The following is a 25,046-nucleotide window of genomic DNA, read 5'->3' as shown; positions in this document are numbered from 1 at the left end:
GGGGAGAGAGAGAGAGAGAGAGAGAGATGGATGGAGAGGAAAGGGAGAGAAGATTGATGGAGGGCGGTGGTGGGGAGAGGCGTTTGCTCAATTAGATGGAGCGCTCGAACTTGGCTTGCTTTCCCAACCCCGGGAGAATTCATTCCTCGCCTTCTGGGGGGAGCACCCCCCGTGCACTGTGTCTGTTGCAGACTCTGTGCCGGGGAGGTTGAAAGAGTCCCTTCTGAGAAACCGTTTTCCTCCTGGCTCACGCGAACCAAAGCGGAGCCCAGCGGCTTCACGCACCAATTAATTACACTCTGCCTTGATGTGCCTGCCAGTCCCCGCGACTCCCCCTCCGCTCCCGCCCTGCTCCACTCCATTTTCCCCAGGATGGAAGAGAAATAAATGTCTGGGTGGGGGGTGGGGACTCCATGCCTGTCCCTTCTCTGCGGCTTCTCCCCCTCTTCCCAAGTTTCTCTTTTCCTCCTCGTCCCCGACAGACTTTTGGGCAAAATAGAAACGTACCCGTGACCCGAGTCTCCCGGGGGGGGGGGCACGGGTGAAAACAGGGGCGGAGGGAACCCGCGGTCCTTTCCCTCGGGAGAGAGCACTCAGAATAAAGCTGCTGCCGCCTGACGAAAATGGCTACAGGTGTCCCCAGCAGAGCAGGTGGGTGCCGCCGTGGCCTGAGCCCCGGGGAGCACCTCTCCCTCAGATGGGCTGACAGGGCTCCCGGATCAGTCAGGTGGAGCGTGTGTGCAGCCGGGGCGGCTGGTGGCTGGGCTTCAGCCTCAGGCTTGGAGATCACGGCCTTTGGCGGGGGCGGGGGTGGGGGGGGTGGTGGTGATTCCCGGCAGGTGGGTTCCTGCCACGCTCGGCCTGCTGGGGGCCCTCGTGCTGCGGGCTGGAGGGCTCGGGGGACCCGGGCACTCATTGGACAAGCGGATTTCTTCCCACTCTACCCCTCACCCCCGATTTGTTGTTGGGGAGGAGGGTGTGTGAGTGCATGTGTGCGTGCTGGCCTGTCCCTTGGATTTCTCTTCCTATTTGTCATTTCGGGCAGGGGGTGGCTGGGAGGGGTTCAGCTGTTGGAGGTTTCAAATAGAGCCTGTTTCAGGCTGGGCCCAGCTGCTGTGGGGCTGTCACATTCCTTGTTGAGATCCAGCCGCAAAAACCTAGGAGGTGCTGATCGGATTTCCCTGTCCCCAGCCTCTCTCTCCAGCAGGGCACGGGCAGAACCGTCAAGCCACCTGAGTAGCCAGGACCTAGACTTCCTTCTGTGCAGAGGGTCCCCCAGGGCCCCAGCTGCTCAGAGGGGGCCGCCCCAGCTGGCTGCATGTCCGTAGCATGGGGTTTGAGCCCCTCAGAGAGCAGAAGTGAGTGGGGTTCCCGGCCGAAACAGCTCACTTAGTCATGCCCGAAGGCTGCAGCTCTCAGGGCCGCCTGGGGGGGGGGGGGGCAGGGCGCTGGTGGGGGGGGGAGGGGCTGTCCCCCTCGGCGGGGCTCTGGCTCCTTCCAGCCACCCGTGGGGACCAGGAGCCGTCACCGAGGGAGAATGATGAAGGCCCCGGGACTAGGAGGTGGGGGGAAGGGGAGAGGCCAGCACCCCAGTGTCCCCGGGGGTCGGAGCTCTTCGGAGGACCCGGCTTGGGGCAGGTCTGTGCGCGTGCTCTTCATGTCACAGGAGGGTTGCCACTGGCAGGAGAGGGGCCAGGGCAGGGAGAGGGCCTCACCCGGAGCCGGAGGAAGCGGGGTCCGGTGTGGAGCAAGGGTCAGGGGGCCAACGGGCTGGGTGTCCCCCGCTTCTAAACCGCTGGTGCTCAAGGCGGCACGAGGGGTTATGACCAGGAAGGTCCTGCTGGGCCCAGCTGGTGCGGTGGCTGCCTTGTGTGCCCCTGGGACAGCCCTGGCTGTAGAAACAAGGCTCCCTTTAACCCGCTTCCCTGCCTGCCAGCCTTCCCGTCTGCCGTCTATTTGGGAAGCAGCATTTCCTGGGGTCTCCCGTGTCAGGGCCCGTGTACCCAGGAGGAGGAAGGCGGCTACCCCTCTCGTCCCAGACACAAACAGGATCATTTTAGGGAATCAGAGTGAAGGTTGGATCCCAGCTCGGTCGCTTCCAGAGCTGTGGTCTCGGACAAGCATGTAACTTCTGCGAGCCGGTCCCCCAGCTGTCAGTGGGGAGAGCGAACTTGCTAAGTGTAAGGCTCCAACACGGGGCCTCATGTCATTGTTATTAATAGTGGTGATGAGGGCAGAGAGGTCTTTCCCACCAACTCTGGCTCCGGAATCAGCTGGGCCCTTGACAGACTGGGAGCTAACGCTCGTCAGTGGCGTGAGAAGTTGCGTCTTGTCGGGGAGAAGTTCTGAGAGGGGCTGGAAGCACCTCCGATCACGGGTGGGTGGTAGGGAGGGCACGTCTGCCCCCAGGCTCTACCGTGGCCAGCGGGTTTGGGGGAGGAAGGAGTGTCGCCAGCTGGGAAAGCTGGGCTGCCCTCTCTTTCGCTGGGGATCTCTGGGTGTCCGGGTGGCTTTGCTGACCCGTGTGGACGTAGTCCAGGCGGGCTGGTAGCCGTGCACTGGTGGGGGGCTTCCCGCTCACGGGCCCTCGGAGGGGTCCCCGCTGCTTCCCCGAGTGATTGAAGGCGGCTGACGGGTGCCAGACCTGCAGCTTTCTGGAGCTCTCTGTTTTCCTCCACGGGGCTGCGGACCCCCCTTTGCGTCTTTGGCCGATACTTGTTGCTGGGGGAGAATCTGCCACGTGGGGCTGGCTCTCTGGAGACGGAACCTGGCCCTGCCCTGAGGCTCAGAGTTCGTGCAAAAGGGAGCCAGAGTGAGGAGGTGAGAAGTCGGCCAGGGTGGTCCTCGGTCCCCTCCTCACAAGCCTGAGGTGACGCGGGGGGGGGGGGGGGGGGGAGGTGGGCCAAAGCAGGGTCCAGATGGCAGGAGGGGCGGGGCCATGAGTCCCCCCCACCCCGTAGCAGACAAGTGCCCGAGGCGGCCCTCGTGGGCTCCGACTGGTTCCGGGCTATCCCTGAACTGGACGAAGAGTCTAGGGTTAAAAAAACAAATAGGTGCTTTATGTCAAGGGCGTAGACACCGTGGCAGGGCCGGGGTTAGAGGTCCCGCCAAGAGGTCCCAGGGATGTGGTCTGTCACGTCTGTGCCCGTCAGGACGGAGGCAGCGATGCTTTGGGGACGCCCTGGCATTCCGTGCTCCTCCAGACTTGGTCTGAGGCACACCTCTGGCTGTGCTGTGTGCACCGGGACCACAGGGCCCGGCCCCCTCCATCCCGGAGCCGAGGAGCCCCCGGCCCCGGCTGGCCGGTCCCGTGGGGGCCTCCTCGCAGGGACCTCTGGTGTCGGCTGTGACCACCGGAGGTGGGGGGGCAGAAATGCTGCTGCCACAAGGCAGCCGTCTCCGTCCCCGTGTGTGCCCAACCTCCAGCCCCTACCCGCCCCCGGGCTCACCTCCCTGGCAGAACTGACCGCTGCCGGGGGCCCCGCTGCTCTTCCCGCTGCCCCTGCCTGGCCTTGCTGTGGGGGCCGCCGCGGCCACGGGTCCCCCTGGCCCATCTCCTCCCACGCGTGGCCTCCCCCCCACCCCGGCTCCAGTGCTGCTCCTCCTTCAGAACACCTGGGGGGGGGGGGAGGCAGGCTTCTCCGCACGCCCAGGGGGGCCTGGGCTCCTGGCCATCCGCGCTGCGAAGAAAACGGGGTCCCCTCGGGCCGACTTGTGGGGTGTCTTTGCTGACCTCACAGAGGTCAGGGGGTCCACCCTCGGCCTCCAGCCCGGATGACCGAGCAGGTTCGCGGGTCCCCGCGCGGGAAGCCCCTGTCTGCATAAGGGCAAAGTGGCAGCCGGGCTCGGCGGGGTGACCGGCCCGCGCCTCCTGCCAGACCCGGGAGCCGCGTTGGGCGGGTAGGCGGCGTGTTTGCGGACAGCGGCCTCGGGGTGCCCGTGCCTGTGGTTTCCGGTGTGTTGGCGCTGCTGAACGGGACGGAGCCCTCCAGGGACCCTCCTGCGTCACGGCCTGCAGGGCGCAGCGGCAGGAGGCAGGAGGGTCGGAGCCAGGGGTCTGTTTTGCGCCGAGGTCACGCTGAGTGTCTTGGCCCAGGGAGGACTCGTGAGCCGCCCTGAGAGCGTGGAAGCAAGGCCCTGCTCCCACCCAGGGTGGTGGCGACCTTATTTATGAGCTTCGCGACGGCCTACGGCTGAGTCAAACGTTTGTAACCCCAGAGGGGACGACTCAACAGTACCTGCTTCCCCTTGGGCATCGTCACGCTGTTTGTAACCATCCGGGAGGGACTTCGGGGTGCCTGCCCCCCCCACCTGCCCCCCAAGCAGCGTCCATCGCTGGGCGTGTCTGCTGTGCAGGCTGATCGGAAAGCTGGGGGACCCCCTCGCCTGCCCCTCACAGAGCTTTCGGGGAGGGGCACTGGCGAGGCCGCGGTCCAAAGACCGCAAAGGTAACTTCAAAACATCGAAGGTAAAGCAACACAAACCGAAAGGAAATTCGAGTAACCGCCGTAGAGAAGCCGCGGCCTGGATGGAAATGTAAAATCAGAAGACAGAGCTTTGGTTCTGTGGCAGTTATTTGTAAAGCACATTTGGGGGAGAAAATGAGTACGTATGAGAGAGTGAGGTTGTGAGGGGGCAGCGTGGAGGCCCCGCTGTGCTGGCTCAGCGGCAGGCCCGCCCTTCATTCGGACCTGTTTTCCTTCTCTCTCTTTCCAAACCCCAAAGGGAGAGGGAAAGAATCAGTCATTCCTCTTTAAATAATGAGGGGGGGATTGGGAGGCCACGCTGTTCCCGGAGCCGCGGGGAGGAAGTTCTGGGCCTTTTCTTCTGCGGAGGAAAGTCTGCAGGAGGAGGCCAGGAGGAGGCCAGGGTTCCGCGGCGCCCCCGGGCTCCCCCCGGCCCCCCAGGGGCTCGGCTGCAGGCAAGGGTGCCGGAGGAGGGCTGGGGGCTGGCCCTGTGCCGGCCGCTGGGCGAGGGGGAGGCAGGGGCCGCTCTGTGCTCTGCCTCGATGGCTGTCCTCTGTCCTGGCTGGAGTGCTGGGAGGCGTGGGTGTGGTCCCGTCCCCTCATAGAGAAGTCCCCAGGCCGGACGCTGTCAGTGGGCGGCGGTGCTGGGGTGAGAACCCGGGGCCCTCGGCCCATCTGACTCCCGAGTTGAGGCCTTTCCTCGCCTGCTGCTGCCGGAGAAACTGTTTGTGATTCCGCAGAGAGACAGATCTAGGTGGCCAGGCCGGAGACCCGCGTGCCCCACACTGGGAGGGAGGGAACTGTACCGGGGAGGGGCGGGGAGAGCGGGGCAGGTGCAGCCTGGGTGCCGGGTGAGGTGGTGGACAGGCCCCGGGGCGGTGCTGGAGGCCTGGCCGTACTGCCCCCGGGTGATGATGGACAGGGCGGGTGTGGGGGTTACAGACAGAACAAGAGCTCTCGCTGTGAGGCTCCCCGCCCCCCAAACCTGGCGCCAGCCCCGGGCTCTGGCCCCTGCCCTTCCTCGGGAGGCCTCTTCCTCCGTACCGGCCACCTGGGTGCCCACTGGGGGTGACCGTGGGCTCGGCTTGTCCACTGCTCACGGTTTTTCCGTGCTTTCAGCTCCTCGCGACCCCACCGTGGCCCTGGGGTCGCTACAAGCCGCTCTGTTCGCAGGTGGGAAGTGGGGTGCACAGGGGTGCGTGGGCGTGCCAGGTGCCCCTCTCAGGAGAGATGGTTCTAGATCCAGAGCCCAGGGCCCCAGCACCTGCCGTCTCCCTGTGCCGAGCTGCCACAGGCCTCTGCTGGGGGTTTGAGGGAGGGAACCTCCAAAAGCTTCTCCGTCCTGGTTCTAGAATTGCCTTCCTCATTCACGCTGGAGGTTCAGCTTCCTACCTCGGCGGCGTGAGGCCGTGTTTGGCTCTGTGAGCGGCAGTGAGTGTTACAGAAAGGCTGGTCTGCTTCCCTCTTGCTTCTGACTCGCCGTGCAACTGCTGTCAGGGCCCTTCACCTCTCTGGGCCTCTGGTTCTCCGGCTCGGAAACGAGGGCAGGGCCCTGGCGCTGACCCCCCAACCCCGTCCCAGAGCTTTCTGACCCCACCGAATGTGCGTCTGTGATGTTCCACTGCTAAGACCACACAGGCCGCCGTCCTCCAGCTCTGTCCTCGGCCAGGCCCGCACCCAGGTGCCACCCACCCAGGCCGACCACAGCGTCTACTGGGGAGGCTCCCTGCGGACAGTCCCCGAGGGTTAACCAGACCAGAATGGGAGGGTCACGGGCAGGGGCCTTTCTGGGAACGAGGAGTCTCAGGAGCTGGGGCTGAGGGATGCAGAGGCCAGGAGGGGAGTGGAGCAGGGAGGCCCGGGAAGGTTGCTGGGGCCACGTGTCGTCCTAGAGGCTGGAAGCAGGGAGCGGGATGCCTGCACCAGGGACAAGGGCGTGGGGGCCGTTTCATGGCGAGTTGGCGGGGGCCCTGCCCGCTGCACTTCTGTCCCCAGAGTTGTGACGCATCGGCATGGCCGACCTCCCAGCGTGGCGGTCAAGGGCTCGGGCGCTGGGTTTGAGTTCCGACTTGGAATGTGGTGGTGGGTCCTCAGGGAGTTTCCTGGATCTGAAACTCACTTCTCAGACGGCAAGAGGGAATCTCGGCCCTGCCCGTAGCACGGCACCCGGTGCAGAACCGGGCGCGCACTCAGCCTTGACACGTGCCGCTGCTGCCCTGGGGAGCCCCGCGCCGACATGGCGCTCCCGCCGACCCACAGCCACTCGGAGGACCGTGGGCGCGCAGGTCGCCTCCCACACCGGTGGCTCTGGACCAGGTGAGCACGTGTGGCCTGTGCCCCCTTTCTGATGAAACCGACGGCCCCCCCTTGGACGACAAGCCCCGGTCATGTTCCCGGACGGGTCTGCACGGGCGCATCTGGGCCGTGAGAGGAAGCAGGACGTTCCCCGGGAGGAGGGGCCGCAGCGCTAGCCTGGCCTGGGCTTCTGGCCTCGTCTCGTGGGACCCAGTTCTCCTGCTCACGGTCAGCAAGCTGCGGCCCGGGCACAGCTGACCGGGTGTGGCCGTGCAAACGGGACAGGTGGAGAGGGAACAAAAATAAGCCTATGGAGTCAGGCCAGAGGCCGAGCGTCCAGGAGGAAGGTCAGGGGGACACACGATGACCAGGCAGAACGAGGCCCGAGAGCAGGGGCGGCAGGGAGAGGGCCAGCCGGGGGGGGCCGCCTGGGACAGAGCCAGGGGACCAAGAAAGCGCTGGGGCTTTCTCGTGTGACTTCGAGATGACGGGCTCTCCTCTGAGACCCGTGACAGGGAATTCGGGGATGTGGGGCCTGTGGGTTGAGGCTTTCTGGGCTCTGTGCTGCGGCGGGCGGGGAGGTCGTGCCGGGGTCAGCGCCTGCCCCCGTGTGGGGCACGTTTCCCCCCACGGGGCTACTTGGTGGCGAGGTAACAAGAGTTGTATTCTGAGCGGGGCCCCGGCAGTGCTAAATGAACAACACGCAAGTGATGTGCGAAATAACACGCACGTTGGCACCTGCTATTTTGAGGCCGCTTGCCGGGCCTTTTCCTTAAGGGACGGGCGTGATGCTGTGTCAAGCAAGCGAGCAGGTGCCTGAAAGGTCGCTCCCCCGGGGGCTGGACTGGCTGGTGTCGGCCCTGGAGAGCGCCCGGGCCCCGGGCCGGCGGGCGGCACCCGTGGGAATCGTGGTCTGGTTCGGCTTGAACTCTTAGGCCTTAGGCCTTGGCAGGCTGGCGGCCGGCCTGGGGCAGCCCGCGGGGAGCGGGGGCCGGCCTGGGCAGCCCCTCGCTGCCGGGTGACCGTGAGGCCGGCACCTCAGACTCTGCCAGCCTTGCGTTCCCCGTGTGCACGTGGGGCGAGCGTGCTCGTGGCCCGGCGGCCTCGTGGCCCGCACCCCAGCCACCCCCCGCCCCCGGTGGCCCGCGAGGGGAGTCCTTCCTGGCCGGGCGCCTGCTTGGCTGCATCCTCGCAGGGATTCGTGTAGAGCTGTTCTCCTTCGTGAGAAGGTTCCTGCTTTTGACGAACTGGGGCTTGGCCATGTTTTCTCTTTTCCGGCCTCTACTGGGTCGGGGGTCGGCTTGCTCAGCCAGTGCCCGAACAGGCCCCCACGTGGCAGTGCCGGGAGCCGCTGACCGAGGTGATGTCGCCTTCCTCCAAGATGAGGGCTCGGGCAGGGTGCGCCACCCTCGGTCGGGCCTTTGGTCGGGCCTTTGGAGGGGCTCCGAGCGGCGGTGTTGTTGGTGGCGTGAAGGGGGGGCCCGGGGGAGCCGGTGGCTACCTGGCCGGGGTGGAGCCTGTAAGCCGGGCAGCCACGTGCCACGGCCCTGCAGGTGTGCTGGCCTGGGTGGCTGTGGCCCCTGCCCACCTCCGTGAGGGGGGCAGAGCAGGGGCCACGGGCCTCCTCGCAGGACGGCGAGGCCCAGGGAAGTTGTGCGACTTGTCCGAGGCCTCTCGGCGTGGCCAGCGGCCAGGGCGAGGCTGGGGCCCAGTACGCCTGCTACGGGGAGGCCCCGTTCCAGCTCCCAGGACTGCGGGGGTCCGCGCCCGTAAGCACCGCGTGAGCCACGGGGGACTCTCCTCTGGAATGTGTTGCTCTCCCCCCGCTCCTCCCGAAACAGCTCAGCCTTCCACCACGGATCTGTCCAGCTGTGTGGCCTTGATCGGTGGCCTCTGTCTGGAAAGTGGGACTGTAATGCCTTTTGCTGAGGCTGGAGGTGGGCGATTCAGCATGGCTTAGACCTGGCCCCAGGGGGCTCCTAGGCCCGCGCGGGTCTCCGAGGCCTGCTTTTTCTTCCCGGAGACCAGTGGCCACGGGATCCCCACGGGATCCCTCAGCTGGTCCCGAGACTCCCTGCCCTCCTGCTCTGGGCTGGACCAGACGTTGTCACTGCTCCCGGAGTGTGGCGGTGCTGAGCCGGAAGGAAGGACGTTCGGCGTGAGACACAGACCCGCAGACCGGGTCCGCCCTGCCCGCCGGCGAGGGGCAGGTGCCCCAGGGGGAGAGGAGTGTCTGGAGCCGAGTGCAAGTCCGGGGTGGAGGCTGGGTCCCGAGGGTCTCCTTGTGGCCGGGCAGGGCCGCCTGTAACGCTCCTGTCCAGCAGCTCGGAGGAACACGCTGCTCTCATGAAGGGGAAACGTCTTCTCTTTCCATAAAAACGACAACAAAGCAACGTAGTCTTATTCGGGAGTGAAGACGAGGCCAGACCGGGACATGACTCAGGGCTTTCCTGCCTCTTGTCTCATTCAGTCCTCATAACAGCCCCCTCGAGTGACAGATGGCCCGCCCGAGGCTCAGAGAGGTCAGGAGGCTCGCCCCGGGCCTCGCAGCCAGGAGGGAGTGGAGTTGTGGTCTGAACCCACGAGTGCCCTCAAAGCCCACCCCCCTGTGTGGCCACCTTGTGGCCTGGCCCTCTCAAGCCAAAGTGCTTCTCCTGGAGGCGTCCACCCTGCCAGCCTCGCCACCCCCCCCCCCCCCCCCCCCCCCCCCCCCCGCTCTGACCCAGGCCCTCCCATGGGTGATTGGAGCTCGGGGGAGGGGGAGTGCCTCGGGTTTGGGAGGAGGGATTTGTTCACTTTCCAGGAGCCCTGGGAGGCTGGCAGGGCAGGCTGGGCTCTGGGGCCGAGGTCCCCCAGGGGGACAGTGTGTTCTTTCCCCGCATTCCCATCCCCTCTCTTGGGCTTCCTGGCTGTGCGTCCGTGTGGGGGAGGGGGGGTGGTCAGCCTCTGGAACCTCGGCCTCCAGACCTGGGGGTGGGGGTGCCGTGACTCCACCCTCGCCCGGAGGGGAAGTGCCCAACACTGTCATCGTGTGATCGGAAACGTCCAGACGCATGTGCTCACCAGAACCCAAATTGCGGGGCCGCCCCCGACCCCCTGCTGTCTCTGCGCAGCCACCCCCCCTGCCTCGTCCCGTTCGTGGAGCCCCAGTTCATGGCTCGCTCTCCTCTGTCCGTCCTGCCCATGTCTGTCCCAGGAAACCCAGCCGCTCCCTGCCCTCTGCTCCCCGACCCTCGGTCTCCAGTTGTAGCTGGCTCAGGAGGCCGACAGGTGCTGGTGTCCTGCCGGGCTGTGGGGTCCAGGACTGACCGAGCAAGACGTGGGGCTCACGGGCGGGCTGGGCGGGGCAGAAGCAGGTGCACGAGGCCTGCTGGGTCTCCGTTCCTGCCTGTCCTCCCCCTACCTCCCCGTCTCTCATGTGCCCGCAGCCGCCTCCCAGCCGGCCCTGCTGCATACGTTGTCCAGGAGAGAACAGCCTGCCTCCGTCACTGCCTGCGTGCGTGGCTTTGGGCGAGTTGTCTTGGTGTTTCTATTCTTACCCTTGGGGGTTAATCAGAAACCCTCTTTCTGGGGCAACTGTGAGGATTGAATGGCACACCCCACAGGCAGAGCACGTGATGTGGTTTGGGCCTGCGCTGAGTGCCAGTCGGGAGTGCAGGTGCAGAGGACGTCCCTGCGCTGGGGTGGGGAGGCTTGTCTCCCGGCCTCGGTTTTGTCATCTGGCAAATGGGAGAGGTGAGGATGGGGCTGGAACAGCCACACCGGTGGGGAGGTGAGGCCCAGGGAGTGAGCCGGGGAGGCTGGGGTTCCCCGAGCTGGTCCTCTTCCGAGGCCCCCTGGCCCGGGAGTGAAAGCCTGCGAAGGCATTGTGGCTAAGTGGATTTTGTCACTCGGGAAGCAGCTGAGAGAGACAGGCCCTTCTGGCCAGCCTCCCTCCCTGCTGCCTCCTCCCTGCAGGCCAGCCCTTGGCGTGAGGCCTGCTCACCTCCTGAGCTCTCCTAGCAGCAGGGATTTAATTACTATAATGTAAGTAGCCGTGGCTTGAGGCCTTTTTGGCGGAAGGGAAACAGATTTGTCTTCTCACTGGGAGAATAAAAATCGATGGGAAGGGAAAGGACATGTACCTTCCTGGGGCGGTGGGGGGGGGGGGGGGGCACGTGTGCGGTTCAAGGACCCTTGCTACTTGGTTTTTTGCCTTCCGTGGCGGCCAGGCCGCCTCTGTTTCCCCCGTGATCCTGGGAACAGATCAGCCTACCACACGAGAGCCTACTATGTGCTAGCACTGCCCCTGAGAAATTTGCAGCTGAGTAGGCACGCCAGCAGGAAAACAGATAACTCTGTGCATTTGGCGGATGTGGTTTGAACGTCTATCATGGGCCAGATTGTTGGAGGCTCTGCAGACAGAGCGGGGAAACCACAGCAGACAGAAACCCCAGCCTCCAGGAACTTACGTTTCAGTAGGTGAAACTGACAGTAGACTTTGTAATATACCTGCGAGCTCCGTTAGATGGTGTTAAATGCCCTGAAGAGACACAAAGCTGGGTGGGGAGGCAGAGAGGGCCTCCCCAGAGGTGACATGTGATGAGGGGGTTTTTCCGGAGCTGAAAGAGGAGGAGGAAAGAGGCCGGGGTCGGGGCCACATCTGAGCGTCTGACGGCCACGCCCGTATAGACCGAAGTCGGGCCACGTCTGGAACTTCACACCGTCCGGGAGCCCGTGTTAGAGAAGGTGAAAGGGAAATGTGAAATTCACGTTAATGTTTTTTATTTAACCCGATATAGTAAAAATATTACCACTTCAACACATAATCAATGGAAGGAATTGCTGAGACAGTTAATTTCTGCTTTTCCTACCGTGTCTTTGAAATCCGGTGTGCGTCTCACAGCACCCTCAGTGGGGCACAGATCTTCAGAGGAGTCCCAGATCTGCCTTTAGAGTTCAAAATTTGTGGCTAAAACAGTGGACTTGGACACCAAGTTGTTGCAAATAGGTCTACAGCTTTCCCAATAAATGAACGGACCATCGATTTTCAATGTAAATTATCGGAAATGAAATATGCTTAGAAATCCTGTTGCACGGGCCACGTTGCCAGGCTCAGTGGTCTTGTGGCCAGTGTCCATCTTGCGGGAATTGGCTCTTCCCCCGGGTGAGGTGGGGTCTCTGAGGGGCGTCGTGAGGTCTGACATACATTTTAATAGGATCCCTCTGGCCACAGAGTTGGGAACAGAGGGGGGGGTGGGGGCAAAGGGGACCCAGCTAAGGCCGCTGGCCAGGTGAGGGTCATGGTGCTTTGGATGGGGGCGGGACCAGCGGGAGGTGAGACACGGTTGGATCCTTGGGAAGTTGGGGATTGGATGTGGGGTGTGGTAGTGCTGGGGAAGGGGCGGTGGGGAGACAGAGGGGAGTCAGGAGAGGGCCAAACAAATGTGAGAAGACTGGGGGGAAGGTGGGATTTGGGGCTGGACTGAGGTTTGAGGTGCGTCAGGGGGTGGCAGCCCCAGAGGTGGTGGGAGGTCACAGGATGTGCCCGGGGCGTGGAAGGCTCTGCCTGGGCCCCCGCGCCGAGACGGATGGATGGCTCCTGCTGTTCATTCCAGGGGACGGTTCGTGGCCACTGGCCACATTTCAACAGCATTCACGTCAGTTCTCTGTTCCTCCAACACCACCACGATCACGGGTCGGAGGGCCGTGGGAGGTCGCTGGGGTCTTTCTGGGCCAGAACCATGCTTCAAGGTCAGGTTTCCCTGCCCTAGGCTGACCCCAGAGCAGTTCGATGAATGAAAAGGGTCCTGAGCGGTGGAAAGCACCCCTAGCATGGCCGAGATCTGCGTTTCTAATTTTCCCGAGCATCACCTGACCAGGGCGTGGGGGCGGGATTAGGGAGAGGCCTCACCGCGGCAGGGCCTGCCAGCCTCACGCTCACACGCCGTGTAGCCCAGTGTCCAGGGCTCTCTGGGACCATGCACGGGGCCCGCCGTACCTGCCCCCTGACGGCTGGGTGGGTGGGGGGGACTCGGGGAAAGGGTCCACCCCTCCTCGCTCCTAAGGCCTCCTCCGTTGGTCTACGCGTGCTGGGACCTGGGCCTGGAGGGCGAGGGTCTCAGGACCTGCGGACCGGGGCCACTCTGCTCCGGCAGCCCAGGCCCGCTGGGACCCTTGAGCCTTGTCGGGACTTTGGTGATTTAATGTTGGGGTCTGTCCACGTGGAGAAGGGGGTGACGGTGCCTGTCTTGCCGTTTTGTGAGGTGGTGTTGATGCGGGACCTGACTCGGTGACCGGACACTTAGGAAGGACTGGCCCTCGGCCCTTCCTCCTTCCAGGGCGGCAGGTTTGTTCCCCATCGATGGGGAGAGTGAATAGCGCCCCCCCCCCCCCCCCCCATGACACCTGGGACCCAACCCCTTGCCTCTAGGTCAGGGGCTGCCCAACTGCGGTGACTTTGCTCCCCAGGGGCACCCTCAGCGGTGCCTGCTGACATCATCGGTTGCTGCGAGTCGGGGAGGGGTTGGTTACATCTCGAGGGGCGGTGGCTGGTGGACACCCCCACCACACGCCACACCGTCCCCACAACAAGAATCGCCCGGCCCCACATGTCACAGAGGTTGGGAGACCCTGCTTTGGGGGACTGGCCCTCCCCGGCTCTCAGGCGAGAACCGGTCGATGCTGCGTCGGACCCTCACAACACCCTCTGCTCAGTGGCTCTGGCCGGGGCGGGAAGGCCCGGGTCAACACTGGCCTCAGTGGGCGTTTCCTTGTTCCTAGCGTCTCGCGGTCCCCCCACAGGCCAGGTCAGGTCCGTAAATGGGACAGCGGTGTCTCTGAAGCCACCTGGGGCCAGGGGCCGCTCGGCCAGCTGCGACGTGCTGACCAGAGGCCATGGACCGACTATAGACTTTCTGCCCCAGCCCTGAATGACGCTTCGGGGGGAGGAGAGCCCAGGACGCCCCTGCCCCTGCAAGGCTGCACGGTGTCCTCCCAGACCTGCTCCATCCGGCCTCTTGTTTCGCATTTCCTTGAGCACGTGGGGCTGGTCTCCATCTGGGACGCGGAGTTTGCAGGAAAACGCAGGGCCATTATTTCTGCACCGCTGTGAGCGGGAGACAGAGCTGGGTGAGCAGACCTCGCAGGGGGAGAGTAGGGTGCGCCGGCCCGGCATTGCTAGGATCCTTCTGGGTTCCCCCGTGGCCACGACGGGAGACGAGTGTTGCTCTGAGCTCAAGACCCCCGGGAGAGGCAGGGCTTGCAGCCGGGGAAGGGTCCGCATCAACATGTTGAGGGGCTGAGGACCCTCTACCGGGCAGCCTTTCACTGACGCCCGCTCTCTGCTGGGCACTGGTCTCGGAGGGGGACACAGGCGGACAGCACGTGGTCTGGGGTGGTCAGGCCACAGCGGGGCGGGCACCGGTGGCAGGTACAGCTTCGTGCTGGGGCCACGCCCGTGCCTCTTCGTGTCTGGAGGCTTCTCGGAGGAGGTGAGGGCTGGGCTGGGCTGTGAAGGAAGGTAAGGCTTTGTGGGACAAGGGAGAAGGGACAGTCTGGCTGAGGCCCGAAGACCGGAGAGTTCCGGGTGTTCTCAGGGAGGGGCGGGAGGACGTGGGTTTTTCCAGAAGTGTTGGGAACAGAAGCTGGAAAGGGGCGTGGAAGCCGGTCACGGGGCCTTGCCCAGCAGGCACTCGGGTCTAAAGGCTCAGAGAGGGAGGGAAGGCCTTTGAGCGGCACAGCAGTGTGGCCAAGCCACGGCAGGCTCGTAGGAGGGCCGAAGCAGGAGGCTGGCCGGGAGGGGCCCTGCCAAGGTTCCAGGGAGGAAGTCGGGGCCGAAGCAGGCTGCGGTGGGGGCAGGCGGTGTGGGCTCCCTCCCCCCCCCCCCCCCCCCCGTCTCCGCCCCGAGTACCCCGGTTGTACGTGCAGGTCGCTGCGGGCCGTCCCGTCCCCGCTCAGAGCCCGCCCAGCCCAGAGAGCAGCCGCCAGCCCGGCGTCGCCCCCTCCTGCTTGTTTTCACAGCCCCGGGCGTGCCAGGTCGCAGCCCGGCTGGTGGGCCTGCGAGGGCCGGGCCAGCACCTCAGTCCCTGTGCCCGTGAAATGGGGTAGTGATGCCCGCAGGGTGGTCGTGGAGAACGCAGGTGCAACGTTCTTCGCCCAACAAACGGCCACCATGTTTCATCCGTGAGAGGTGGTGACAGACTGGCCGTGATGAGGTGGGTGGGGCAGGACTGTGTCGCCTTTATTGTTTTTAATTTCTTTTTAAATTTTTTTTTGAGAGGAGAGAGAGAGAGAGAGAGGGAAAAGTGGGGCTCACCTGAAGCGGGGCTCAAACTCACAAACTGTGACCTGATCGTGACCTGAGCCGAAGTCAGATGGTTAACAAGTGAGCCCCCAGGCGCCCTGGACCGTGTCGCCTTTAAAACAGACACACGTCGGGGAAGGGGTTGCGACACGGAGTTTTGTCTTGGATGTGTGGGCTCTGAGGGGCTGGGGGATCCCAGGAGGATGTCGGCAGGAATCGGGCCACGCCGGGGTCTTCTCTGGCGTGGTTCACTTCCCTCGGAGTCAGCGCTCCAGAACCCCAGCCGCACCGCCGGCCAGCCCAGCGTGGTGCCCGGGAGCGGGGGGCGACACGGCCAGCCCGGGCTGAGTCCCGAGGGGCAAGGGCCCTGGCTTTGGGATCGATAGCCTGATATCCACGCCGGTTCCGCCCCTCTCTGCCTGTGCGACCCGGACAGACATGCGGGTTCTCTGCAGGGCAGTGTGGGCGTCACGGGGATCCCCCGGGGTGAGGGGTGTCGGTCGCCCCACGGTGCCCGGCGCAGAGATGGGGCGGGGGCAGGGAGGGGTGGCCCGTGAGGAGAACCCAGGGCACGGGTGGGGGGGGGGGGCGGGGGGCGTGAAGGTGTCAGGCAAACCGGGCCTCGCCTCGGGCTCTGCCCTTATTACCAGGATGGCTTTGCGCCTCTGTCTCCACCCGTGTGTGGGGGGCGGGGGCCAAGGACCGGGTTGGGTCTGGGGGCCACTGTGATGCCTGCCTCTGGGCACGGTGACAGTGATGGGTCTGGGTGGATAAGCGCCGGGACGAACTGAGGCCTAGTTCACACGCATCCCTCCTATGGGGCCCCACAGTGGGCAGATCGGGCAGGACCGCCCTGAGGGGCGGCCTGGGGACTGAGGGGGCCTGAACCACCCGCCTGTGCTGGGCCGGGGGAGGCGGTGCCTCTTGGGCTGGGCTTCCTCTCTGCTCTTCTCCTTGGCTGCCTCTCCAGAGATGAGACCTGGCCCGTGTGGACAGGTTGCATGGGCAGGGGTGGGGCGGGGGTGGGGCAGTGCAGACGGCCAGGGGGAGCGTCTTCTGCAGAGAGGGTGAAAAATGGGGGTGCCTGGGCAGCTCAGGTCATGATCTCACGGTCTGTGAGTTCGAGCCCCGCCTCGGGCTCTGTGCTGACAGCTCGGAGCCCGGAGCCCGCTTCGGATTCTGTGTCTCCTCCTCTCTCTGCCCCTCCCCCGCTCATGCTCTGTCTATCAAAAATAAATAAACATTAAAAAAATTTAAAAAAACCGAAACAACTAAGTCAAAGTCAGTCTGCCTTTTATTGTTACCACGTTCCAACTCTTCTAGATAAGGTCGGTGATAAAATTCTCCCGGAGAATTCTCCCTCCTCCCGCGCTGTCTGTGTGGAGATAGTCCAGGAGAGGGAAACTGGCGGGGCGACAGGGGCAGTGGAGGTGATATGGAGACTGGGCGTTCACGACCCCGCAGGGAGGAGGGCAGGGCAGGGGTGAGGCATGTGGGGTGCGGGTGGCTGCCGTGAGCTGGGGCCACACGGGCCCTCAGACGTGGCCAGGACTTGGGACAAGGGTGTGTCCCACCTGCCGGCTTCCAGAAGGAAAGCCCCAGCTGGGCGGCCGCTGTCTCCCGAGGAGGGGGGACAGGAGACAGGCTGGGGCCCACATTTTCCCACCTTGCATAACAGGGCGTGCGTGAAGATCTAAATGAGCACTTTCAGAGTCTTATTACCGTGATTTAAACAGCGTTGTGGGAGGGCCCACGTGGAAGGATTGTGGGAGCTTCTCTCTAGACTGGATAGGCTCAGCGGACGTGGGGGGTGGGGTGGGGAGGGTGTCCCCGGGCTGGCGAGGCGCTGGGCCCCAGGACCGTGTGCTCGGCCTCTCTTCCGCCTGAACCCTCGGAGGCTCTTTGCCAGAGACAGCAAGGCGTGGTCTGCTCTGGAGCCTGACACCGCGGGCCCCGCTGTGCCTGAGGCACACGTGTGTCAGTCACTGGGGGCCTCAGTGCACCTGTGTGACTGCCTGAGGGGGGTGAGACCCCCCTTCTGGGCCTGCTCCCCAATGCAGGTGCATCTGGTTCCATTTGGAGCCCATTTGAAGCCAGTGGGTGGGTGAGCGGCCAGGCTGCACTGAGACCGTAGGCCCTTCCCAGAAGCTCGTGGCGCATGGCGACGTGGGCAGGATGTGGAGGAGAGGGTGGGGTGTGGTGTAGGAAGGGGCAAGCAGGTTCCATCAGGGGTCTGCCCTGAACGATTGGCACTAACTGCCCGAAGGGCTGTGTTGAGAAGGATTCCAAGGTGTGAGCTTGGTGGGGAGAGTGTGGTGATTGATTTGTGATGTCTGTCCTGGGCAAGGAGGGATGCAGGGGTGGGAAGGGGTCCGCTCCCTACCCCTGTGCAGTGGAAACAGCGTGAGGGGCCCGTGTTTGATCCTGGTGAGCAGCTGCCCCTCTCTGGGGCCAGCCTCCTGAGCCCCAGGGAGGGGTAAGGACGAGCTGCAGAGTGGGATAGGGAGGAGCCGCAGGGTGGAGTGAGGACGAGCAGCAGAGTGGGGTAAGAACAGTCTGCAGGGTGGGGTAGGGAGGAGCCGCAGGGTGGGGTAAGGAGGTTGCCCTTCCAACATGACGGGGGACCAACGGAGAGGGCGGAGTGAGAGCACTTTGCGAAGAATAAGCAGCGATTCAAGCCCAGGCTGGGGCCCCCATTGTCGCCCAATCACCCAGGGACCCAAGATGACCTGATGATGGTCCCATCCGCCCTCTCTGCCTTCTCTGCCCCCTGGGACCAGACTGCTCTCTGGCGGAGTGAGAGGCGCACCTGACGCGGGGCCCTTCCTACCTCCGCCGAGGTGTCAACAGAGTGGCCGTCCCGAGACCCCAGGAAAACCCCCCCAACTTCACATTCTGGGACTTCACGTTGAATGAGGAAAGGACAGGAGATCTCTCGCCGTGATTCTTACTCTCCGTTAAAGGTAGCAAAATTGCTTTATAGGCTCCAAAACCTGACGAGACCGTAAGTTTAATATGCATGATTATGCAAATCTGTGCCGGCACCTGATTTGCATCCTGGGGGGCCTGGAGGAACGTGGGGAGCGTGAGGGTGGGGGGCTGTGTGTCTCTCGGCCCCTGTGCCTTCCCTGCTGGCCTCTCTGTCCCCCTGCCCTCAGCCCAGCGGGCCTCTCACGTGCAGGGGCTTCATGGACCCCCAGCCCCCCCTCACGCACACACAGCTTTCCCTGAGAGTCCCCGGGGGCCACCGCGTCTCTGAGCGGCCGTGTCTGCCGTCTGCATCATAGGCTTTCCTGGGGCGCTGAGGGCAGTGTGGCCGAGAGCCCCTCGTGGATGTCCCCGGCTGTCCCCCGGGCACCTCCGGGCATCGCTTCCCAGGGTCTCTGCCCCTGGCTGCGAAGCGGGCCCTGCCACCTGCTCCTCCCGCCCTGGGCCCTCGCCCAGCCCCGGGCTGCAGGCTTGCTGGCACCGGGAGGGCAGCTCCGTGTCCCGGAGAAGGGGGTCTGCACGGCGGCCACAGGGCGAGCCCAGCCGGGGAGCGGGCATCTAGCTCCCGCAGAGGCTGAGCAGCTTGTCGGGGCCGCGTACACAGTAGGCGCCGAGCTTTGCGGGCCGGGGCTCCTGCTCGGCGTGCCGACCACGGACACGGAACGGGGCTCGTGGCCCCATTTACCGACCTCCCCGTGGAGCAGCCGGCCCTGTGCAGAGCCCCTCTCTACACACACCATCGCATTTACAGTCACCGCGCTTCACGCAGTGTAGACTGTAAGCGCCAGCGGGGATCCCCCCCCCCCGCGATGACCGGGGGGGGGGGCATCCTGACCCTGGTGCTTTGCTGCCTCTGCTGACACCAGACCCTTCCCTTGAGGGTCTTCATGGTGAAAGAGGCGTGAGCACGTGGTGGGTGACGTGTGCCAGGAGAGAGGTTTGCATCAGGAACAGAGTGGCACAGACAGGAAGTCACGGAGGCCCAGGGAAGGTCACAGAGGGTGGCCCTGAGCCCCGTGGGGATACCAGACGCTGTGTGGCACCTGGGAAGAAGCCAGCACAGGGCGCGGGTCGGCGGCCTGGAGGGGAGTGGGGGGCTTTCAGGCAGGTGGGGTGACTCCAGATGTCGGGTCCATTCGGCCCCACGCGGGGGGCAGTACTTGGTGGGGTGGAGCCGGCCTCCTGCCACCAGCCCTGCTCAGGGGGTCAGTCTGGGCAGGTGTGGGGTGTGACCCCCAGGGGCTCCTCTCCTGGGGTCATAGGGTCAGCAGGTGCACTGGGCTCCCCAGCCTGGCCAGGCCCCCCTGAGGGCTGGGGGTTTGCCTGCAGGAGGCCACACGTGTTCCTATACCTACACCCGCTCAGACCCAGGAGTGGGGGACCTGGGGTTCAGAGAGGGAAGTGATGTGCCCCGAGAAACACAGCCAGTGGAGAGGCCGACTGACCCCGGGCTTCTGGTCTGAGCCTTCCGGTCCCTCCCTCACTTACTGGCTCCCCAGCCTCCCTTCTCCTCCTCACCTGCCTCCCTGCCCTCCTCCTCCTCCTCACCTGCCTCCCTGCCCTCCTCCTTCTCCTCACCTGCCTCCCTGCCCTCCTCCTCCTCACCTGCCTCCCTGCCCTCCTCCTCCTCACCTGCCTCCCTGCCCTCCTCCTCCTCACCTGCCTCCCTCCTCCTCCTCACCTGCCTCCCTGCCCTCCTCCTTCTCCTCACCTGCCTCCCTGCCCTCCTCCTCCTCACTTGCCTCCCTCCTCCTCCTCACCTGCCTCCCTGCCCTCCTCCTCCTTACCTGCCTCCCTCCTCCTCCTCACCTGCCTCCCTCCTCCTCCTCACCTGCCTCCCTGCCCTCCTCCTTCTCCTCACCTGCCTCCCTGCCCTCCTCCTCCTCACCTGCCTGGGACTCACCCACACACGTACTTTTCAGTGTTTCCCTCCCACATCCCCCTGCTCTCAGGCCAGGCTTTGTTCTGGAGAGAACTGAAGTGGGCTGCCCCACACCCCCAGGGCCGCCCGCGGGGTCCTGGTCCTGGGGAAGCCTGGATGGGTGGGAGGGGTGGGGGCGGAGGCGGGACAGTGCCTGCAGAAATTTGGAGTTTGGGGGGCCCCGCGCTGGAGTCACAGATCCCGACTCCATCAGTACCGGCTGTGTGACCTGAGACTTAACTTCCCTGAGTATCAGTTTCCTTGTTCAGCGGGGGTAACAGTCACACCCCCCTCGGCGGGTCCCAGACGGCTACATTTTGGAATCAGCCGGATCTTTCCGGTGCTGACGCTTCCAGCTCCTTCCGGCTCCTGCCCTGTTTATGGGTCGGGGTGCAACCCCGGGTGTCAGGGTTTTTAGAAGCCCCGCCCCCGACACGAACGTCAGCTGCCGGCGCAGGTGTGCGGGGTTGAGGGCGGTAACGCGGGCCCCGGGGAGGACCCAGCCAGGGGAGGGGATTATTTTTTCATTCTTCCCCCTGCCTCTCATTCTGCTTGGCGTGGGGTCTGGAGGGAGAGGAAGCGTTTGCCCCGAGGGCTGACCCTGAGGTGTCTGTCCAGGGCCGCCGTTACTAGACGAGTCCCTCCAGGGTGACTTAGCCCGGTGTCCCCGTGAGTCTCCTCCTGGTGGCTTTGGGGATGGGACGCTGGTCCCCACAAGGCCTGCGGCGTACCTGGTCTGGCACCGGGCAGGGCGTCAGGGGGACACAGTGGGGGCGGGGCTCGGGCGGTGTGAGGCTCTGCGGGCCCGAGGGAGCGCGGACCCTCAGCCGTCCCTCAGCCCCGGGACGTTGTGTCCCGCTGCTTCGGGAGCAAGAGGGGGCCTGCAGCCAGCCCGGGCTCTCGTCCCTCAGACAGCTCCTCGCTCAGCTTCCCTCGGGTGACAAACACTGGGTTTAGCTCTGGGGCCCCTGAGGGGGCAGTCGGGGTTCCCTGCCTCGGGCGGCTCCTCCGTGATGTCACCCACCACGTCCCCGCCTTCTCGCCTGGCCACAAACCCTACTTGGCAAATGCCTTTGATCTGTTTCTTTTTACCCCCCCCCCCCCCCGCCCCCACAACAGCGGGGCTTTTAATAGCAAGGCCTTTTGGGTCTCTAACCAATCGGTCACCAAATCCTATCCAAAGTGCACTCAGTATGGACGCTTTCATAAAATACACCACCTTTAAGCCAGTGTAAACCCGTGGAATTTGCACACTTCTTTCGCAGCATCTCTCCAAACTTTACGATATTGAAATCGCCACCCGGTGACCTTTTGGGAAATACTAGATAAATTACAAGAGACCAAGAGGCCGACCAAACAGGGAAACACAGTCTCCAGTGCCGTTCCCTCCGACCGGCAGGCTGACTCCCGGGGCGCCTCCCGCAGGAGCAGCCAGCGGTCTGAGGGGCAGGTCTGGACGTGGCCGTCCGCACGGCGTGCTGTCTGCTCTCCGCCACCCAAACACTCCCGCTGGCGGCCGGGACCGCGGAGGAAAGGCTCAGATGCGCGGCTGTGGGTCTGCCCCAGGCACTTTGCCAGGTGACAGCGGAGCCTGGCTGAGCACAGTGACCCTCCCGCGGAGCCGTGGGGTCTGGGCCAGCCCGTGGCCGCCCGCGCGTGGGCCACCCTCTTTGTGCGCAGGCCGGGTGCTGGGCACCGTCCTCCCTCCCAGTGGGTGGTGGCGGGGACGCACAGCAGGTGTAACGCCCGGTTCCTACCTCGCGTAGGGACACGGGACGTGGAAGGGAAAAGGTGTGCAATCACAGCTGAGGGCCCCCAAGGGGTCTCCTTTCGGTCATGGGGGCCCGCTCCTGTTCCGGCGCCGGCTCCCGGAGCCTGGGAACAGGGTGGGCGGGTGCGCACGTCACCACCCGGCCTCCGGAGGGCGCCGATCGCGGTTCCCTCTGTGGCAGTAGCCGCGTGCTGGCGGGCTCATCTCGGGGACAAGTGGACTCGGCAGCCAGCGCACCTGCTCGGCCACCACCCTCTGTGACCTGCGCCTGTCCCAGCCGAGGGGCCCCTGGGCCTTGCTGCCGTTTTCCCCGCGGGGGTACCACCTTGCTGGCCCCTTGGCTGTGGCCGGAGACCCCGCCGCGGTCACGCACACGGAGGGCGGGGGAGGGGGACTGAGAGTGCTCCTGTCTGTCCTCTCTCGGGCTGCCCGGGCGCTCGCTCGCTTCTTAATTGGAAAATTAATTCCATGAACATTAATGGAGTTTTTCTCACACACCGGGCGCTGTGCTAAGTGCTGGAGGCCGGGGTGAAACCGAGAGATGAGAAGAGTTCTGGTTCCTGGACTCGAAGAGCTCACGGCCTGCTCCGCGGTCGTTAATGTGCTCAGATGGGCTCCCCGGGAGGAGGCGGACAAGAGGAGGCCTCTCGGGAGGGTCGGGCGGCGGGGGCAGCGAGCCCGCAGCTGGGTCTTGAAGGCCGGGAGGGGAAGGTCCGTGCCCCGAGCGAGGTGAGCAGGGGTCACGTCATGCAGGTGCCGTGCTCAGGGGATCCAGCTTTCTCCCGGAGGCCCCGGGGAGCCACGGAGGGATTTGGGCCGAGGGGCGGCACGTGAGTGTTTGCTATGAACGACGTGGAGCGTGTGTGGTTCACAGAAGGAGCGCAGGGGTCTCTGGAGCTGGATTCCAGATCTAGACCCGGCAGCTCGGGGACCTTGGCCAAGTCCTGGCTCGTAAGACCGGCCAGCTCCAGCGAGGACGTTCTCCAGAGCCGTGACCCTTTGTTCCGTACGTGTCCGTCCACCTCTGGCCACCTGGCCCGTGTCTCCCGGCTGTCCCACACACTCCCAGCTGGTGGCAGCTGGACGCAGCCGGGTGACTTCCCCCAATCCCGTGGCTCTCGTCACCTGGCCCCTTACGGTTCCGCAGGGACGCTCCCCACACTCACAGCCCAGGGCCCAGCTGGGCTCTGCAGGGAGACATTTGGTTCCCCTGGGCCCCCCGGCCCCCGGCCCCAGTGACACAACAGTGGACTGGGAGGGGCCGCCCGGAAGCTAGGGACACCTCGGAGTGACCTCGGTGCCTCTGGAGAGCCATCCTGCTCCTCCACGCCGACCTGGTTAAGGCTTGTCACCGTCGGCACTGGGTGCCGGGCCCCAGCCTCCGGTCCTCCTGCCCGGCCCCGAGCACCGTGCAGGGAGGACGGCTGTGGGGGAGGACGGGCTCTCCTCCACGAGCATCATCCCTCTGCTGTTTGTTAGCCTTGGCACTGGCCCCACAGCTTCCCCAGGGCAAGGAGCCGGGTGGGGGCTGCTTGGGGGTCTCTGCTCACAGGTTATGCTTAGCGGCTGAGAGGATGGGTTCAGAACAAGTGAGTATCTGTTTAGTCAGTGAGATGAGGAAAGTAAAGGTGGCTCGGGACGCCCGCCCCCACCCCACCCTCCTGTCCCTGGACCCCCACCCCACCCGCTGACCCAGGACCCCCCCACCCCACCCCTCTGCCCCAGGACCCTCCAACCCCCATCCCTGGACCCCCCACCCCACCCGCTGACCCAGGACCCCCTACCCCACCCCTCTGCCCCAGGACCCCCACCCCACCCTGTTCCCACCCCACCCCGGCCCCACCATAAGTGCACTTTACCACCTGGATGCTCAGACCTGTGATGGGGTAGTTCAGCTTGATTCTGCCTCCTTGGGAATTTGGCATGATATTTCATTCATTCACTCATTCATTCATTCATTCATTCCCTCACCAAGTACTTGAGTACCTACTCCTACGTGCCAGGCCCTGTGTGAGGTAATGGGACAGAGAGACAAATGGGACGCAGACCCTGCACAGAAGAGTCTAGGGTCTGGGGTGACCGCCCACGGGAGCCCCGGGGCTGTGGAGCCTGGGGAGCTTGTTCAGACCAGGAACCCTGAGCTGACGATCGTCACCTCTGTTCTTGGGACACAGGGAAATGGACACAGCGCAGGGGGGAGGCCACGTGGGTACGGAGAGCAAGGCGGGGCCGGGGAGGGGCACGTGGCAGGGAGGAGGCGGCAAGCGCTCCAAGACTGCCCCACTCAGCACCCCAGACCCCGCTGTGGCTCATAGCCGTGGCCACCCAGAACCCACAGAAGGACAGGCCCACGTGGTGGCTCAGCCCCGCCCTGGCAAGTCGGCCATAGACCGCTCACTTCCTGCTTGGTGCCTCAGTTTCCCATCTGTAAAATGAGGCCCCTGGAGGGGGATCTTGGCGATCAGCTCGGGACTAACATCCTGGGCCCGGCGCAGGGCGCGGTAGACACGGGGCAGGGGGTCCTCGAGCGGACGGCACCGTGTCCCCGTCCCCGTGTGAGCGACACCTCGAAGGGGCTGTGGGAGGCCTGCCGTCTCCTCGCTCTCCCAGCCCAACGCCGGAGGCAGGGGTCTGGCCTCTACGTTTGCCTGTTTTTCTGGTGTGGACATATTCTTCTCCGAGTTTCTGGTTTTGCTTTCTTTCTGTCAGTGAGAGATGCTCAAGGTACAGGATGAGTCTGCGCGGCAGGCGTGACTGCTCCCGGGCAGACCTGCCTCCAAGCGCCCGCACACGCTGTTCTGCCTGCCTGGTGGCCGGCTGCCCGCCCGCTGAAGCCCGGGGGTCGCGTTCCCAAGGGTCCCACGCAGGTCACACTCACGGGCTTGTACAGAAAACAACGTTGGGAGATTTGGGGCCCCCGCCTGTGTGACCTCGGGGAATTGTGCAAATATCCCAAGCCTCAGTTTTCCCATCTCTGAGATGGGAGTGGCTCTCCCTGCCTCCCCGAAATCAAATAGGAAACCTGGCCAAAAAATGCTTTGTAAGCAGGAGAACCCTAAGCAGATACCCAGGACGCAAGTACTTGGTAGCAGATGCATTCTGATACTCGGTCCTCTCCAGAGTTACAGCCTCCTGGGTGCTGAGAAATTCAAGTCACCGAGGGCTCAGGCAGGCGTGAGACTGTCCGTAACAGATGGGGTCACCCGAAAGGGAGGCCGGGTAATCGAGGTTAACGCAGGTGCCGTGACACTGCCTCGCTGAAAACTGTGTCCGCTGATGATGCCGTGATCCAGACACGAGGCCTGTGCGGAGCCTGAGCAG

The 25,046-nt window shown here is 64.6% G+C and overlaps 1 protein-coding gene across 2 annotated transcripts in view; it reads left to right on the top strand.

The window, feature by feature from the left end:
• Nucleotides 1–25,046, top strand: part of KCNN3 (potassium calcium-activated channel subfamily N member 3) — a 115,407-nt gene that overhangs the window by 1,916 nt on the left and 88,445 nt on the right. The window contains exon 1 of one of the 2 annotated variants that reach the window (XM_019431497.2): nucleotides 550–651. The exons of the other annotated variant lie outside the window; for it this stretch is intronic. The gene's annotated coding sequence lies outside the window, so the exon portion shown is untranslated. Of the gene's footprint in view, nucleotides 1–549; nucleotides 652–25,046 lie in introns of those variants that run through there. 2 annotated transcript variants of the gene reach the window in all.

The sequence above is a fragment of the Panthera pardus genome, unplaced genomic scaffold, assembly GCF_024362965.1.
Source record: "Panthera pardus isolate Hobbes unplaced genomic scaffold, ASM2436296v1 HiC_scaffold_21, whole genome shotgun sequence".
Classification (NCBI taxonomy): Eukaryota; Metazoa; Chordata; class Mammalia; order Carnivora; family Felidae; genus Panthera; species Panthera pardus.
This window is presented reverse-complemented; position numbering and strand designations above follow the sequence as displayed.